We start from the raw sequence: 16400 nt of genomic DNA, 5'->3' as shown, positions 1-16400 counted from the left end.
ACTGTAATAGTTTTATATCATTATATACAGTGGCATGCAAAAGTTTGGGTACCCCCTGGTCAAAACTTGTTACTGTGAATAGCTAAGTGAGTAAAAGATGACCTGATTTCCAAAAGGCGTAATGTTAGAGATGACACATTTCTTTAATATTTTAAGCAAGATTACTTGCTTATTTCCATCTTTTACAAGTTTCAGAATAACAAAAAAGGAAAAGGTCCTGAAGCAAAAGTTTGGGCACCCTGCATGGTCAGTACTTAGTAACACCCCCTTTGGCAAGTATCACTGCTTGTAAACGTTTTCTGTAGCCAGCTAAGGGTCTTTCAATTCTTGTTTGGGGGATTTTCGCCCATTCTTCCTTGCAAAAGGCTTCTAGTTCTGTGAGATTCTTGGGCCGTCTTGCATGCACTGCTCTTTTGCGGTCTATCCACAGATTTTCGACGATGTTTAGGTCGGGGGACTGTGAGAGCCATTGCAAAACCTTCAGCTTGTGCCTCTTGAGGTAGTCCATTGTGGATTTTGAGGTGTGTTTAGGATCATTATCCTGTTGTAGAAGCCATCCTCCTTTCATCTTCAGCTTTTTTATAGACGGTGTGATGTTTGCTTCCAGAATTTGCTGGTATTTAATTGAATTCGTTCTTCCCTCTACCAGTGAAATGTTCCCCATGCCACTGGCTGCAACACAAGCCAGGGCATGATCGATCCACCCCCGTGCATAACAGTTGGAGAGGTGTTCTTTTCATGAAATTCTGCACCCTTTTTTCTCCAAACATACCTTTGCTCATTGCGGCCAAAAAGTTCTATTTTAACTTCATCAGTCCACAAGACTTGTTTCCAAAATGCATCAGCTTTGTTTAGATATTCCTCTGCAAACTTCTGAGGCTGAATTTTGTGGTGAGGACGCAGGAAAGGTTTTCTTCTGATGACTCTTCCATGAAGGTCATATTTGTGCAGGTGTCTCTGCACAGTACAACAGTGCACCACCACTCCAGAGTCTACTAAGTCTTCCTGAAGGTATTTTGCAGTCAAACGGGGATTTTGATTTGCCTTTCTAGCAATCCTATGAGCAGTTCTCTCAGAAAGTTTTTTTTAGTCTTGCAGACCTCAACTTGACCTCCACTATTCCTGTTAACTGCCATTTCTTAGTTACATTACGAACTGAGGAAATGGCTACCTGAAAACGCTTTGCTATCTTCTTGCAACACACATCAAAGTTGCCTGGTGAACGCAGCAGGCCAGGCAGCATCTGTAGGAAGAGGTGCAGTCGACGTTTCAGGCCGAGACCCTTCGTCAGGACTAACTGAAGGAAGAGTGAGTAAGGGATTTGAAAGTTGGAGGGGGAGGGGGAGATCCAAAATGATAGGAGAAGACAGGAGGGGGAGGGATAGAGCCAAGAGCTGGACAGGTGTACAAAAAGGACGGGTTACACTTGAATCCTAGGGGGACCCATATCCTGGCAGGGAGATTAGCGAGGGCTATTGAGGTGACTTTAAACTAGAATGGTTGGGGGGTGGGAATCAAATTATTAGAGGCTAGGCGAGAGGTGGTTAGTTCACAACAGGGGGATGGGAACGAGTGCAGAGAGACAGAGGGGTGTAAAGTGAGGGTAGATGCAAAAAGTACTAAGGAGAAAAGTAAAAGTGGCAGGCTGACAAATCCAGGGCAAGCATTAAAAAGGGCCACTTTTCAACATAATTGTATAAGGGCTAAGAGAGTTGTAAAAGAGCGCCTGAAGGCTTTGTGTGTCAATGCAAGGAGCATTCGTAATAAGGTGGATGAATTGAAAGTGCAGATTGTTATTAATGATTATGATATAGTTGGGATCACAGAGACATGGCTCCAGGGTGACCAAGGATGGGAGCTCAGCGTTCAGGGATATTCAATATTCAGGAGGGATAGACATGAAAGAAAAGGAGGTGGGGTGGCGTTGCTGGTTAAAGAGGAGATTAACGCAATAGAAAGGAAGGACATAAGCCGGGAAGATGTGGAATCGATATGGGTAGAGCTGCGTAACACTAAGGGGCAGAAAACGCTGGTGGGAGTTGTGTACAGGCCACCTAACAGTAGTAGTGAGGTCGGAGATGGTATTAAACAGGAAATTAGAAATGTGTGCAATAAAGGAACAGCAGTTATAATGGGTGACTTCAATCTACATGTAGATTGGGTGAACCAAATTGGTAAAGGTGCTGAGGAAAAGGATTTCTTGGAATGTATGCGGGATGGTTTTTTGAACCAACATGTCGAGGAACCAACTAGAGAGCAGGCTATTCTGGACTGGGTTTTGAGCAATGAGGAAGGGTTAAATAGCAATCTTGTCGTGTGAGGCCCCTTGGGTAAGAGTGACCATAATATGGTGGAATTCTTCATTAAGATGGAGAGTGACATAGTTAATTCAGAAACAAAGGTTCTGAACTTAGAGGGGTAACTTTGAAGGTATGAGACGTGAATTAGCTAAGATAGACTGGCAAATGACACTTAAAGGATTGACGGTGGATATGCAATGGCAAGCATTTAAAGATTGCATAGATGAACTACAACAATTGTTTATCCCAGTTTGGCAAAAGAATAAATCAAGGAAGGTAGTGCACCCGTGGCTGACAAGAGAAATTAGGGACAGTATCAATTCCAAAGAAGAAGCATACAAATTAGCCAGAAAAAGTGGCTCACCTGAGGACTGGGAGAAATTTAGAGTTCAGCAGAGGAGGACAAAGGGCTTAATTAGGAAAGGGAAAAAAATTATGAGAGAAAACTGGCAGGGAACATAAAAACTGACTGTAAAAGCTTTTATAGATATGTAAAAAGGAAAAGACTGGTAAAGACAAATGTAGGTCCCCTACAGACAGAAACAGGTGAATTGATTATGGGGAGCAAGGACATGGCAGACCAATTGAATAATTTGGTTCTGTCTTCACTAAGGAGGACATAAATAATCTTCCAGAAATAGTAGGGGACAGAGGGTCCAGTAAGATGGAGGAACTGAGAGAAATACATGTTAGTAGGGAAGTGGTGTTAGGTAAATTGAAGGGATTGAAGGCAGATAAATCCCCAGGGCCAGATGGTCTACATCCCAGAGTGCTTAAGGAAGTAGCCCAAGAAATAGTGGATGCATTAGTGATAATTTTTCAAAACTCGTTAGATTCTGGACTAGTTCCTGAGGATTGGAGGGTGGCTAATATAACCCCACTTTTTAAAAAAAGGAGGGAGAGAGAAACCGGGGAATTATAGACCAGTTAGCCTAATGTCGGTGGTGGGGAAACTGCTGGAGTCAGTTATCAAAGATGTGATAACAGCATATTTGGAAAGCGGTGAAATCATCGGACAAAGTCAGCATGGATTTGTGAAAGGAAAATCATGTATGACGAATCTCAGAATTTTTTTTTGAGGATGTAACTAGTAGAGTGGATGGGGAGAACCAGTGGATGTGGTATATTTGGATTTTCAAAAGGCTTTTGACAAGGTCCCACACAGGAGATTAGTGTGAAAACTTAAAGCACACGGTATTGGGGGTAAGGTATTGATGTGGATAGAGAATTGGTTAGCAGACAGGAAGCAAAGAGTGGGAATAAACGGGACCTTTTCAGAATGGCAGGTGGTGACTAGTGGGGTACCGCAAGGCTCAGTGCTGGGACCCCAGTTGTTTACAATATATATTAATGACTTGGATGAGGGAATTAAATGCAGCATCTCCAAATTTGCGGATGACACGAAGCTGGGTGGCAGTGTTAGCTGTGAGGAGGATGCTAAGAGGATGCAGAGTGACTTGGATAGGTTGGGTGAGTGGGCAAATTCATGGCAGATGCAATTTAATGTGGATAAATGTGAAGTTATCCACTTTGGTGGCAAAAATAGGAAAACAGATTATTATCTGAATGGTGGCCGATTAGGAAAAGGGGAGGTGCAATGAGACCTGGGTGTCATTATACACCAGTCATTGAAAGTGGGCATGCAGGTACAGCAGGCAGTGAAAAAGGCGAATGGTATGCTGGCATTTATAGCGAGAGGATTCGAGTACAGGAGCAGGGAGATACTACTGCAGTTGTGCAGTTGTACAAGGCCTTGGTGAGACCACACCTGGAGTATTGTGTGCAGTTTTTGTCCCCTAGTCTGAGGAAAGACATCCTTGCCATAGAGGGAGTACAAAGAAGGTTCACCAGATTGATTCCTGGGATGGCAGGACTTTCATATGAAGAAAGACTGGATGAACTGGGCTTGTACTCGTTGGAATTTAGAAGATTGAGGGGGGATCTGATTGAAACGTATAAAATCCTAAAGGGATTGGGCAGGCTAGATGCAGGAAGATTGTTCCCGATGTTGGGGGAAGTCCAGAACGAGATGTCACAGTTTGAGGATAAAGGGGAAGCCTTTTAGGACCGAGATTAGGAAAAACTTCATCACACAGAGAGTGGTGAATCTGTGGAATTCTCTGCCACAGGAAACAGTTGAGGCCAGTTCATTGGCTATATTTAAGAGGGAGTTAGATATGGCCCTTGTGGCTACAAGGGTCAGGGGGTATGGAGGGAAGGCTGGGGCAGGGTTCTGAGTTGGATGATCAGCCATGATCATAATAAATGGCGGTGCAGGCTCGAAGGGCCGAATGGCCTACTCCTGCACCTATTTTCTATGTTTCTATGTGATAGGCAGAAGGGGATACGAGAGGATCATGGGACCGGAGGTTCGGGAAGAAAGACAAGGAGGGGGGGACCCAGAGGATGGGCAAGAGGTATATTCAGAGGGACAGAGGGAGAAAAAGGAGATTGAGAGAAAGAATGTGTGCATAAAAATAAGTAACAGATGGGGTACGATGGGGAGGTGGGGCCTTAGCAGAAGTTAGAGAAGTCGATGTTCACGCCATCAGGTTGGAGGCTACCCAGATGGAATACAAGGTGTTGTTCCTCCAACCTGAGTGTGGCTTCATCTTTACAGTAGAGGAGGCCGTGGATAGACATGTCAGAATGGGAATGGGATGTGGAATTAAAATGTGTGGCCACTGGGAGATCCTGCTTTCTCTGGCGGACAGAGCGTAGATGTTCAGCAAAGCGGTCTCCCAGTCTGCGTCAGGTCACGCCAATATGTAAAAGGCCACATCGGGAGCCTCCAACCTGATGGCGTGAACATCGACTTCTCTAACTTCCGCTAAGGCCCCACCTCCCCCTCATACCCCATCTGTTACTTATTTTTATGCACACATTCTTTCTCTCACTCTCCTTTTTCTCCCTCTGTCCCTCTGAATATACCTCTTGCCCATCCTCTGGGTCCCCCCTCCCATCTTTCTTCCCGAACCTCCAGTCCCATGATTCTCTCATATCCCCTTCTGCCTATCACCTGTCCAGCTCTTGGCTCTATCCCTCCCCCTCCTGTCTTCACCTATCATTTTGGATCTCCCCCTCCCCCTCCCCCTCCCCCTCCCCCTCCCCCTCCCCCTCCCCCTCCCCCTCCCCCTCCCCCTCCCCCTCCCCCTCCCCCTCCCCCTCCAACTTTCAAATCCCTTACTCACTCTTCCTTCAGTTAGTCCTGACAAAGGGTCTCGGCCTGAAACATCAACTGCACCTCTTCCTACAGATGCTGCCTGGCCTGCTGCGTTCACCAGCAACTTTGATGTGTGTTGCTTGAATTTCCAGCATCTGCAGAATTCCTGTTGTTTGCTATCTTCTTATAGCCTTCTCCTGCTTTGTGGGCATCATTTATTCTAATCTTCAGAGTGCCAGGCACCTGCTTTGAGGAGGCCATGGCTGATGATTGCTAGGACAAGGTTTGAGGAGTCAGGGTATTTATAAGGCTTTGAAATTTGCGACACCTGGCCTTTCCTAACAATGACTGTGAACAAGCAATAACCCTAACAAGGTAATTAAGGTCTGAGACCTTGGAAAAGTTATCTGAGAGCTCAAATCTCTTAGGGTGCCCAAACTTTTGCATGGTGCTCCTTTCCTTTTTTTCACTCTAAAATTGTAGAAAACAAAAATAATACACTAATCTTGTTTAAAATGTTGACTTTATGACTTTTGGAGATCAGTTCATCTTCTACTCAACTATTCACAGTAAACAGAAATTTTGACCGGGGTGCCCAAGCATTTGCATGCCACTGTACATTTGATAAGGTTTGTAAACAGGTATGGCATAAAAGCCTTTTCTCTGATTAATTTTTTTAATCACTGGAATTTCACTGAGGAACGATGGCAAATTGTGATTCTTTTTGCACTCTCCATTTGAATTGAAAAGCTCCAATTCAATTGAAGTTTATTTCTTAATTCAGAGAATAATTTATAACTGCATTAGTGGTCATGATTGTGGGAGATTGAGGTGATGAATTAAAATATCATAACTCATTTGAATAAATTTGTTTTTCACTTTTTCAAATACAGTAGATTACATTTAATTGGGCCGTGGGTTAATCAGGAGAGCTGCTTATTTGGGACAACTCTTGAAGAAAAAAACCTAATCGAGAAAGTAGCTGAGATTCCCTTCATTTATTTGGGACACTATGTCGCTTGATTGGGACAGAAGCGTATTGCTGAACAGTTTCTAACTTAGCCTCAGTCACTGTTAGACACTGTGCAGCGCTTAGAGCGAATAGTTTTTAAGTAGTCAGTTGCATGTGCTTGTCTTAAAAGAGCAGTGGATTTTTGTCACTGATAGTTGCCGAAAGATAAGTAATAAGACAATTCAGAACTGTTTTGCTCACTGAGGTTTCAATCATTCAGGCTTGGAGTTTCCAAAACAAAATGTCTGGGGGTGAAAATGAGACAATTTCACTACTTCAACAAGTTAGGAACTATGAAGGATTTGAAGGTATCAACAATCATCTTGAATGTTACAATGAAAATGAAGATTTAGAGAATGTAATCATGGGAAACATTATTTGAAGGCAGTCCATTATCTGCACTGGGTGTCTGCGCTGATTTTGTTCATTTACGGTCCAAGCAACATGGCAGTATACATTGGATGAATTCTTCCATCTAACAGTTTTACACACTGCAGTGCTTTAATTTGTTCTGTATTTCATTTATATACATAATTTGTTTCTCAGTTTGTCTTTTTTTAAATACCTTTTTAACTATTTCCATGAAACTTCAGCTAATTGGACAGCCACTTAATTTGGCCAAAATTAACTGATCCTGATGTGTCCCAATCAACTGGAATCTACTGTATATTGAATGTGCGAGTGTTAACCTTTCAAATCCCTCCATGGGCTTGCCTTTCCCTCTCTTTAACTTTCGCTAGCCCTACAACACCCAGCATTAATGCTTATTGAATTCAAACCTCTTAGTAATATAATTAATATCTTATTCTTAGTAACTAATCTTTGCCAATGTTGTCAAAAGGAGTGGAATTCCCCCATCAACACTATTCGACTTTATGTCTCTGAGTCAGAGTCAGAATCAGAATCAGGTTTATCACCGGCATGTGACATGAAATTTGTTAAATTAGCAGCAGCAGTTCAATGCAATGCATAATCTAGCAGAGAAAGAAAAATTTGTAATAATAATAAATAAAATAAAAATAATAATAAACAAGTAAATTAATTACATATATTGAATAGATTTTAAAAAGTGCAAAAACAGTAATATTGTATAAATTTTAAAAAAAGTGAGGTAGTGTCCAAAGATCCAATGTCCATTTGGGAATCGGATGGCGGAGGGGAAGAAGTTGTTCCTGAATCGCTGAGTGTGTGCCTTCAGGCTTCTGTACCTCCTACCTAATGGTAACAGTGAGAAAAGGGCATGCCCTGGGTGCTGGAGGTCCTTAATAATGGACGCTGCCTTTCTGAGACACCGCTCCCTAAAGATGTCCTGGGTACTTTGTAGGCTAGTACCCAAGGTGGAGCTGACTAGATTTACAACCTCTCTCTTCATTCCTCAAAAGTGACCTAGCTTGTTGTAAAGTTTTATGCAGAACACTTAATATATTTAAGGCGCTGTATAAATTCACATTGAATCAACTGTTTCTATGTCCTTTGTATGTGTGGAATGTGTATTGGAGGCTGGGATCTTCTTTATTTTTAAACCTCTGCTAGTGTTCAGCCCTAAAATGTGACAGAACAAACCATAGAACATTACAGTACAGAAACAGGCCTTTTGGCCCTTCTTGGCCATGCCGAACCATTTTTCTGCCTAGTCCCACTGACCTGCACCTGGACCATATCCTTCCATACACCTCTCATCCATGTACCTGTCCAAGTTTTTCTGAAATGTTAAAAGTGTGCCCGCATTTACCACTTCATCTGGCAGCTCATTCCACACTCCCACCATTCTCTGCATGAAGAAGCCCCCCCCTCAATGTTCCCTTTAAACTTCTCCCCCTTCACCCTTAACCTATGTCCTCTGGTTTTTTTCTCCTCTTGCCTCAGTGGAAGAAGCCCGCTTGCATTCACTCTTATCTATACCCATCATAATTTTATATACTTCTATCAAATCTCCCCTCATTCTTCTACGCTCCAGGGAATAAAGTCCTAACCTATTCGACCTTTCTCTGTAACTCAGTTTCTCAAGTCCCGGCAATATCCTTGTAAACCTTTGCTGCACTCTTTCAACCTTATTAATATCCTTCCTGTAATTTGGTGACCAAAACTGCACACAATACTCCAAATTCGGCCTGACTAATGCCTTGTACAACCTCACCATAACATTCCAACTCTTATACTCAGTACTTTGATTCATAAAGGCCAATGTATCAAAAGCTCTCTTTACGACCCTATCTACCTGTGACGCTACTTTTAGGGAATTTTGTATCTGTATTCCCAGATCCCTCTGTTCTACTGCACTCCTCAGTGCCCTATTATTTACCTTGTATGTTCTACCTTGGTTTGTCCTTCCAAAGTGCAATATGTCACACTTGTCTGTATTAAACTCCACCCATCTGCCATTTTTCAGCCCATTTTTCCAGCTGGTCCAAATCCCTCTGCAAGCTTTGAAAACTTTCCTCACTGTCCACTACACCTCCAATCTTTGTATCATCAGCAAATTTGCTGATCCAACTTACCACATTATCATCCAGATCATTGATATAGATGACAAATAACAATGGACCCAGCACTGATCCCTGTGGCACACCACTAGTCACAGGCGTCCACTCAGAGAAGCAGTCCTCCACTACCACCCTCTGGCTTCTTCCATTGAGCCAATGTCTAATCCAATTTACCACCTCTCCATGTATACCTAGCGACTGAATCTTCCTAACTAACCTCCCATGCAGGACCTTATCAAAGGCCTTACTGAAGTCCATGTAGACAACATCCACTGCCTTCCCTTCATCCACTTTCCTGGTAACCTCCTCGAAAAACTCTTAATAGATTTGTTAAACATGACCTACCACGCACAAAGCCATGTTGAGTTTCCCTAATAAGTCCCTGTCTATCCAAATACTTGTAAATCCTATCTCTTAGTACTCCTTCCAATAATTTACCTACTACCGACGTCAAACTTACCGGGCTATAATTTCCCGGATTACTTTTAGAGCCTTTTTTAAACAACGGAACAACATGAGCTATCCTCCAATCCTCCGGCACCTCACCTGTAGATACCGACATTTTAAGTATATCTGCCAGGGCCCCTGCAATTTCAACACTAGTCTCCTTCAAGGTCCGAGGGAATACCCTGTCAGGTCCTGGGGATTTATCTAGCCTGATTTGCCTCAAGATAGCATGTACCACCTCCTCTTCAATCTTTCTTTCTTTTTCAATCTTTTTATTAATTTTAGAATATATAAACAAAACATAGCAATGATACAAATAATAGGAGATAAATTGTTACACTTACGAACAGTAATCGTAAAGTCCAATATTGAAATTTGAGAAAGCTCCCAATCATATAAAACTAACAACGGATAATACAAATCAAAAAAAAACTTTTAAAAAACCATGAAAAAAAAACGAAACCAAAAAAAAAAAAAATCCCATCCCAAAAGAAGGACAAAATTAGTCAACTGAACTAAAAGACTTGGGCAAATCCAAGAGCTTAAAAATGAAAAAGAAGAAAACCTCAGTGCCGACGACTCCATTCCCCTCCAACAGCAATACAGAGAAATAAAACAAGTTTGGAAATAAAGATATTACATTAAATGAAAATGCTGAATGAATGGCCTCCAAGTTTTTTCAAACTTAATGGAAGGGTCATAAACTGCACTTCTAATTTTCTCCAAATTCAAACACAGCATAGTTTGTGAAAACCAATGAAATATCTTAGGAGGGTTAATCTCTTTCCAATTCAACAAAATAGACCTTCTAGCCATTAAAGTAAGAAATGCAATCATCCTTCGTGATGAAGAGGTTAAATTATTTAAATCTATCATTGGTAGTCCAAAAATAGCAGTAATTGGATGAGGTTGTAAGTCTATATTTAAAAACGTTGAAATAATATCAAAAATATCTTTCCAATATTTCTGCAACAGGGGACATGACCAAAACATGTGGGTTAGAGAAGCTATCTCGGAATGACATCTGTCACATATTGGATTAATATAAGAGTAATAACGAGATAGTTTATCTTTGGACATATGAGCCCGGTGCACTACTTTAAACTGTATCAACCTATGCTTAGCACACACAGAGGATGAATTCACCAAGTGAAGAATCTTTTCCCATTTTTCAGTCGGTATATTAATCTCAAGTTCTCTTTCCCAGTCAGCTTTAATTTTATTAAAAGCATCAGGACATAAATTCAAAATTATATTATATATGATTGCTACAACACTTTTCTGAGAGAGATTTAAATCTAAAATTTTTTCCAAAATATCAGTTGGATATGGATGTGGGAAATTAGGGGAAACAGTAATTAAAAAGTTCCTAATCTGTAAATATCTAAAAAAGTGAGATCTGGGTAAGTTATATTTATTAGAAAGTTGATCAAAAGACATAAAACAATTATCCATAAATAAATCGCGAAAAGATATTATACCTTTGATTTTCCTATCAGAGTAAGCTTGATCCATCGTGGAAGGTTGAAAAAGAAAGTTTGACAAGATGGGGCTTGCTAGGATAAATTGATTGAACCCAAAAAATCTTCGGAATTGAAACCATATACGTAAAGTATGCTTAACTACCGGGCAACACACATCAAAGTTGCTGGTGAACGCAGCAGGCCAAGCAGCATCTATAGACCCAGGGTCTCGGCCTGAAACGTCGACTGCACCTCTTCCTACAGATGCTGCCTGGCCTGCTGCGTTCACCAGCAACTTTTATGTGTGTTGCTTGAATTTCCAGCATCTGCAGAATTCCTGTTGTTAACTACCGAGTTATTCATTTGTTTATATAATTTTAAAGAAGTAAAAGGAAGTGAAGTTCCTAAAACCGAACCCAAGGAAAGCCCTTGTAATGAATTAGATTCAAGATGTACCCAATGACGATTTAAAGATACGTCCAGATCTCGTAACCAAAATTTTAAATACCGAATATTAATTGCCCAATAATAAAATCTAAAATTCGGGAGGGCAAGCCCCCCCTCCTTTTTAGACTTCTGTAAATACCTTTTACCTAACCTAGGATTTTTATTCTGCCAAATATATGAGGAAATTTTTGAATCTACATTATCAAAAAAAGATTTTGGGATGAAAATTGGAACTGATTGGAATATATACAAAAATTTAGGCAGAATGATCATCTTAATAGCATTAATCCGACCAATCAAAGACAAAGAGATTGGCGACCATTTGGTAAATAACAGTTTAATCTGATCAATTAAAAGTAAAAAATTAGCTTTAAATAAATCTTTATATTTTTTTGTAATTGTTATCCCTAAATATATAAATGAATCAGTAACCAGTTTAAATGGTAAATGTCCATAAATAGGTACATGCTTATTTAAAGGGAATAATTCACTCTTATTAAGATTCAATTTGTAACCAGAGAGGTTACTAAATTGAGCTAACAAATCTAAGATAGCAGGAATTGACTTCTCCGGGTTAGAGATGTATAACAGCAAATCATCTGCATATAACGATAACTTATGTATTTCGTTTCCACGGGTAATACCAACAATATTTGGCGAGTTACGAATAGCAATTGCTAAAGGTTCAAGAGCAATATTGAATAGCAAAGGACTAAGAGGGAAACCTTGCCTAGTGCCACGAAAAAGACGAAAAAAGGGAGATGTATAGTTATTTGTACAAACCGAGGCTACCCGGGAGTAATATAACAATTTAATCCAAGATATAAATGTCAGATTAAAATTAAATTTCTCAAGAACATTAAATAAATAAGGCCATTCGACTGTCAAAAGCTTTCTCAGCATCTAAAGAGATAATACATTCCGGGGTGGTAAATGAGGGGGTATAAACAATATTCATTAACCTCCTAATATTAAAGAATGAATAGCGATTCTTAATAAATCCGGTTTGATCCATAGAAATAATTTGAGGTCTTCTTCAATCTGTATATGTTCCATGACTACTTGTTTGCCTTATTTCCATTGAGTCCATGCCAGTTTCCTTAGTAAATACAGACACAAAAAACTTATTTAAGATCTCCCCCATTTCTTTTGGTTCCATACATAGCTGACCACTCTGATCTTCAAGAGCACCAATTTTACCCCTTACTATCCTTTTGCTCTTACTATACCTGTGGAAGCTCTTTGGATTATCCTTCACCTTGACTGCCAAAGTAACCTCATGTCTTCTTTTAGCCCTTCTGATTTCTTTCTTGTATTTTTTTTGCACTTTTTATACTCCTCAAGCACCTTATTTGCTCCCTGTTTCCTATACATGCCATACATCTCTCTCTTCTTCTCTATCAGAGTTCCATTATCCCTTGAGAACCAAGGTTCCTTATTCTTATTCACCTTGCCTTTAATCCTGACAGGAACATACAAACTCTACACTTTAAAAAATTTCTCTTTTGAAGGCCTCCCACTTACCAATCACATTCTTGCCAGAGAACAACCTGTCCCAATCCACACTTTTTAGATCCTTTCTCATTTCTTCAAATTTGGCATTTTTCCAGTTTAGAACCTCAACCCAAGGACCAGATCTATCTTTATCCATGATCAAGTTGAAACTAATGGTGTTATGATCACTGGAACCAAAGTGTTCCCCTACACACACTTCTGTCACCTGTCCTAACTCGTTTCCTAATACGAGATCTAATATTGCATCCTTTCTAGTTGGTACCTCTATATATTGATTTAGAAAATTTTCCTGAACACATTTTACAAACTCTAATCCGTCTAGACCTTTAACAGTATGGGAGACCCAATCAATATGTGGAAAATTAAAATCCCCTACTATCACAACTTTATGATTCCTGCATTTGTCTGCTATCTCTCTGCAGATTTGCTCCTCCAATTCTCGCTGACTATTGGGTGGTCTATAATACAACCCCATTAATGTGGTCATACCTTTCCTGTTTCTCAGCTCCACCCATATGGCCTCATTAGAGAAGCCCTCTAATCCGTCCTGCCTGAGCACTGCTGTAACCTGCAGAGAAATGGATTGAAGCCACAAAGAATGTTTTTCTGCATGGATAAAATGGAACCGGGCATAGGGCCAGAGGGAGAAAAAAGGGGAAATTTGCCATACTTCTTTTCTGCAATACATCTAGAAGTAAATAGGCTTGAGCTTTTTTTCTTGGCACTGGTGGGGTGGTTTAGGAAATAAAGTGGCAGCTTTACTAGGCAAAGATTACAATACAGATTGCATCAAATAAAATTAGTTTGAAGGACACCAGGTTGTTTATTCCCACTCATTGTTACTTATGTCACACAAACTAAAGAATGCAAGTGGAAGTTTTTAATGCTGCTTAACGTGTGTACTTTGTGCTTAAAATAGTGCATCGACACAGCTTTTAGTTGTGAGTTCTTGTGTTAAATAGAAAGTGAATAATTTATGAGGTACTGAACAGATGTCTGGATAATAAGTAATTGAGATAGTTGCATTGTTAGACAAGAGTCTATTGCTTAAATAACATTGCATTGTAGTTACAAGCTTTATAAACAGAGTAACAAGAGTTGCCCTTGTTGGGGCAGCTTTGGTGTGGTAACCACAAAGCCACCTTCAAGTTAAACCTATTTAAACTGATGATTTACACACAGTGGCCACTTTATTATGTACCTCTTGTACTGAATAAGTGGCCACTGAATGTATGTTTGTGATCTTCTGCTGCTGTAGCCCATTCACTTCAAGGTTTGATGTGTTGTGTGTTCAAGGCTGCCCCTTCATTCACTATGATCGTGCCAGATATATATTGGCTTCAACTCTCTGCTGCACCATTCCCCATTGCCTTCAATTCCCCAATCTTTCAAAACAAAACTGTCTACCTCCACCTTAAATACTTGTAATGATCTAGTCTCCACGATCCTGGGTGGTGGAGACTTCTAGAGATTCATCACTCACTGTGAACAGAAATTTCGACACAACTTAAGTGACTTCTGTACCTAACAAACTGGCCACTGAGTGTATATTCATGGTCTTTTGCTGTAGTTGCCCATTCACTTCAATGTTTGATATATTGTGAATTCAGAGATTTTCTTCTGCACGCCACTGTTGAGAAATGTGGTTATTTGAGTTACTGCCACCTTCCTGTCAGCTTGAACTAGTCTAGCCATTCTCCTCTGACCCCTCTCATTAATAAGGCATTTTTCCTAAACACTGAATGTTGTTTTTGCACCATTCTGTGTAAACACTAGAGGCTGTTGTGCATAAAATTCCCAGGAGATCAGCAGTTTCTGAGATACTCAAACCTGGCACCAACAATCGTTCCACAGTCAAAGTCACCTGGATCACTTTTCTTCACCATTCTGATGTTTGGTCTGAACAACAACTAAACCTGTTGACCATGTCTGCATACTTTTATGCATTGATTTGCCGCCACTTGATTGGTTAAATAGGTATTTGCATTAATGAGCAGATGTGCAGGTATACCTAATAAAACTGCTGCTGAGGGTATGCTTTCAACAATTGAATGAGCCCCAAATAGAACATAAGACATAGGAGCAGAATTAGGCCATCTGGCCCATTGAGTCTGTTCCGCCATTCAATCATGGCTGATCCTTTTTTTTTCTCCTCCTCAACACCAGTTCCTGGTCTTCTCCCCATAACCTTTGATGTTATGTCCAATCAAGAACCTATCAATCTCTGCCTTAAATACACCCAATGACCTGGCCTCCACAGCTGCATGTTGCAACAAATTCCACAAATTCACCATCCTTTGGCTAAAGAAATTGCTGCGCATCTCTGTTTTGAAAGGGCGCCCCTCTATCCTGAGGTTGTGCCCTCTTGTCCTAGACTTCCACCATGGGAAACATCCTTTCCACATCTACTTTGTCAAGGCCTTTCGCCATTCAACAGAATACTGTTCTTGCAGCATTTTTTTTAGTATCAAGCCTAAACTTTGAGCTCTACTTCCATTTCCCCCCAAAAGCATTATTTTGAAGTGTTTAAAATTAGACATCCTTTGCAATATCTGCATTTAAGACACTTGATTAGAAGACACTCCCAGGACTTCTCAATTAACAACTGTGCATTTCATAATTCTGCTAGAAGCAATTCCCTTGTTTCACCATTGTTCGGGATGGAGGGTGGTGCTGAATGCAAAGCAAAAGTCTAAAAAAGCATATTACCTGTGTAGCATCCCATCCCCAAATGATGTGACAGGTCATCACTTGACTGACGGGAATGAGAGGCTAGAGAAATGGGTTTAGTGTTGGGTGTGTCTAGTGTTGGGATGAAGGAGCTTTTATACTTTAATTCCAGAGCAGTTCCTGTGGAGATTTGCTTTGTAGTTTTCCGACATTGTTTAGTAGGAACCTTTTTATTACTGTTGCAGGTAGATTACTTATTGCAGCACCGCCCACTGGGAATAATTAAATTATTCTTAGGCAGGCAATGTCATGAGGAACTGACTGTAACTGGCCTCCCTTACCTTGATGGAATAACCAACCTAGCATTCTGTTACAATGTTCTACCTAACCATGTGTTGATTGTTGCACTCTAGCTCAGTTACCTAATAGGCTATTGCATAATCTTAAAAAATCCCCTACCTGCCCCTACACTTTCTCCCTCACTACCACTCAGGACCCCAAAGGGTCCTTCCAGGTGAGGTGACACTTCACTTGTGAGTCTGTTAGTCATTTACTGTACTTGATGCTCCCAGTGTGGCCTCCTGTGTATCGGTGAGATCTGATGCAAATTAGGAGACTGCTTTGCCAGGCACCTACGCTTTGTCCACCAGGAAAATAGGATCTCCTTCAATTCCACTTCGCATTCCCATTCTGACGTGCCAGTCCATTGCCTCCTCTCCTGCTGCGATGAGGCCACACTCAGGTCAGACGCGCAACACCTTGTGTTCTGTCTGGGTAGCCTCCAACCTGATGGCATGAACATTGATTTCTCAAACTTCTGGTAATCGCCCTCCCCTTCACCATTCCCCATTCTCATTTCCCTCTCACCTTATCTCCTTACCTGCCCATCACCTCCCTCTG

The 16400-nt window shown here is 40.8% G+C and overlaps 1 protein-coding gene across 1 annotated transcript in view; it reads left to right on the top strand.

The window, feature by feature from the left end:
• stom (stomatin) overlaps window positions 1–16400 on the top strand; it is a 70985-nt gene that overhangs the window by 7661 nt on the left and 46924 nt on the right. The window lies entirely within an intron of this gene.

The sequence above is a fragment of the Mobula hypostoma genome, chromosome 21 (genome assembly GCF_963921235.1).
Source record: "Mobula hypostoma chromosome 21, sMobHyp1.1, whole genome shotgun sequence".
NCBI classification, from domain to species: domain Eukaryota; kingdom Metazoa; phylum Chordata; class Chondrichthyes; order Myliobatiformes; family Myliobatidae; genus Mobula; species Mobula hypostoma.
Note: the sequence above shows the minus strand (reverse complement) of the source record. Positions and strands in the feature narration are given on the sequence as shown.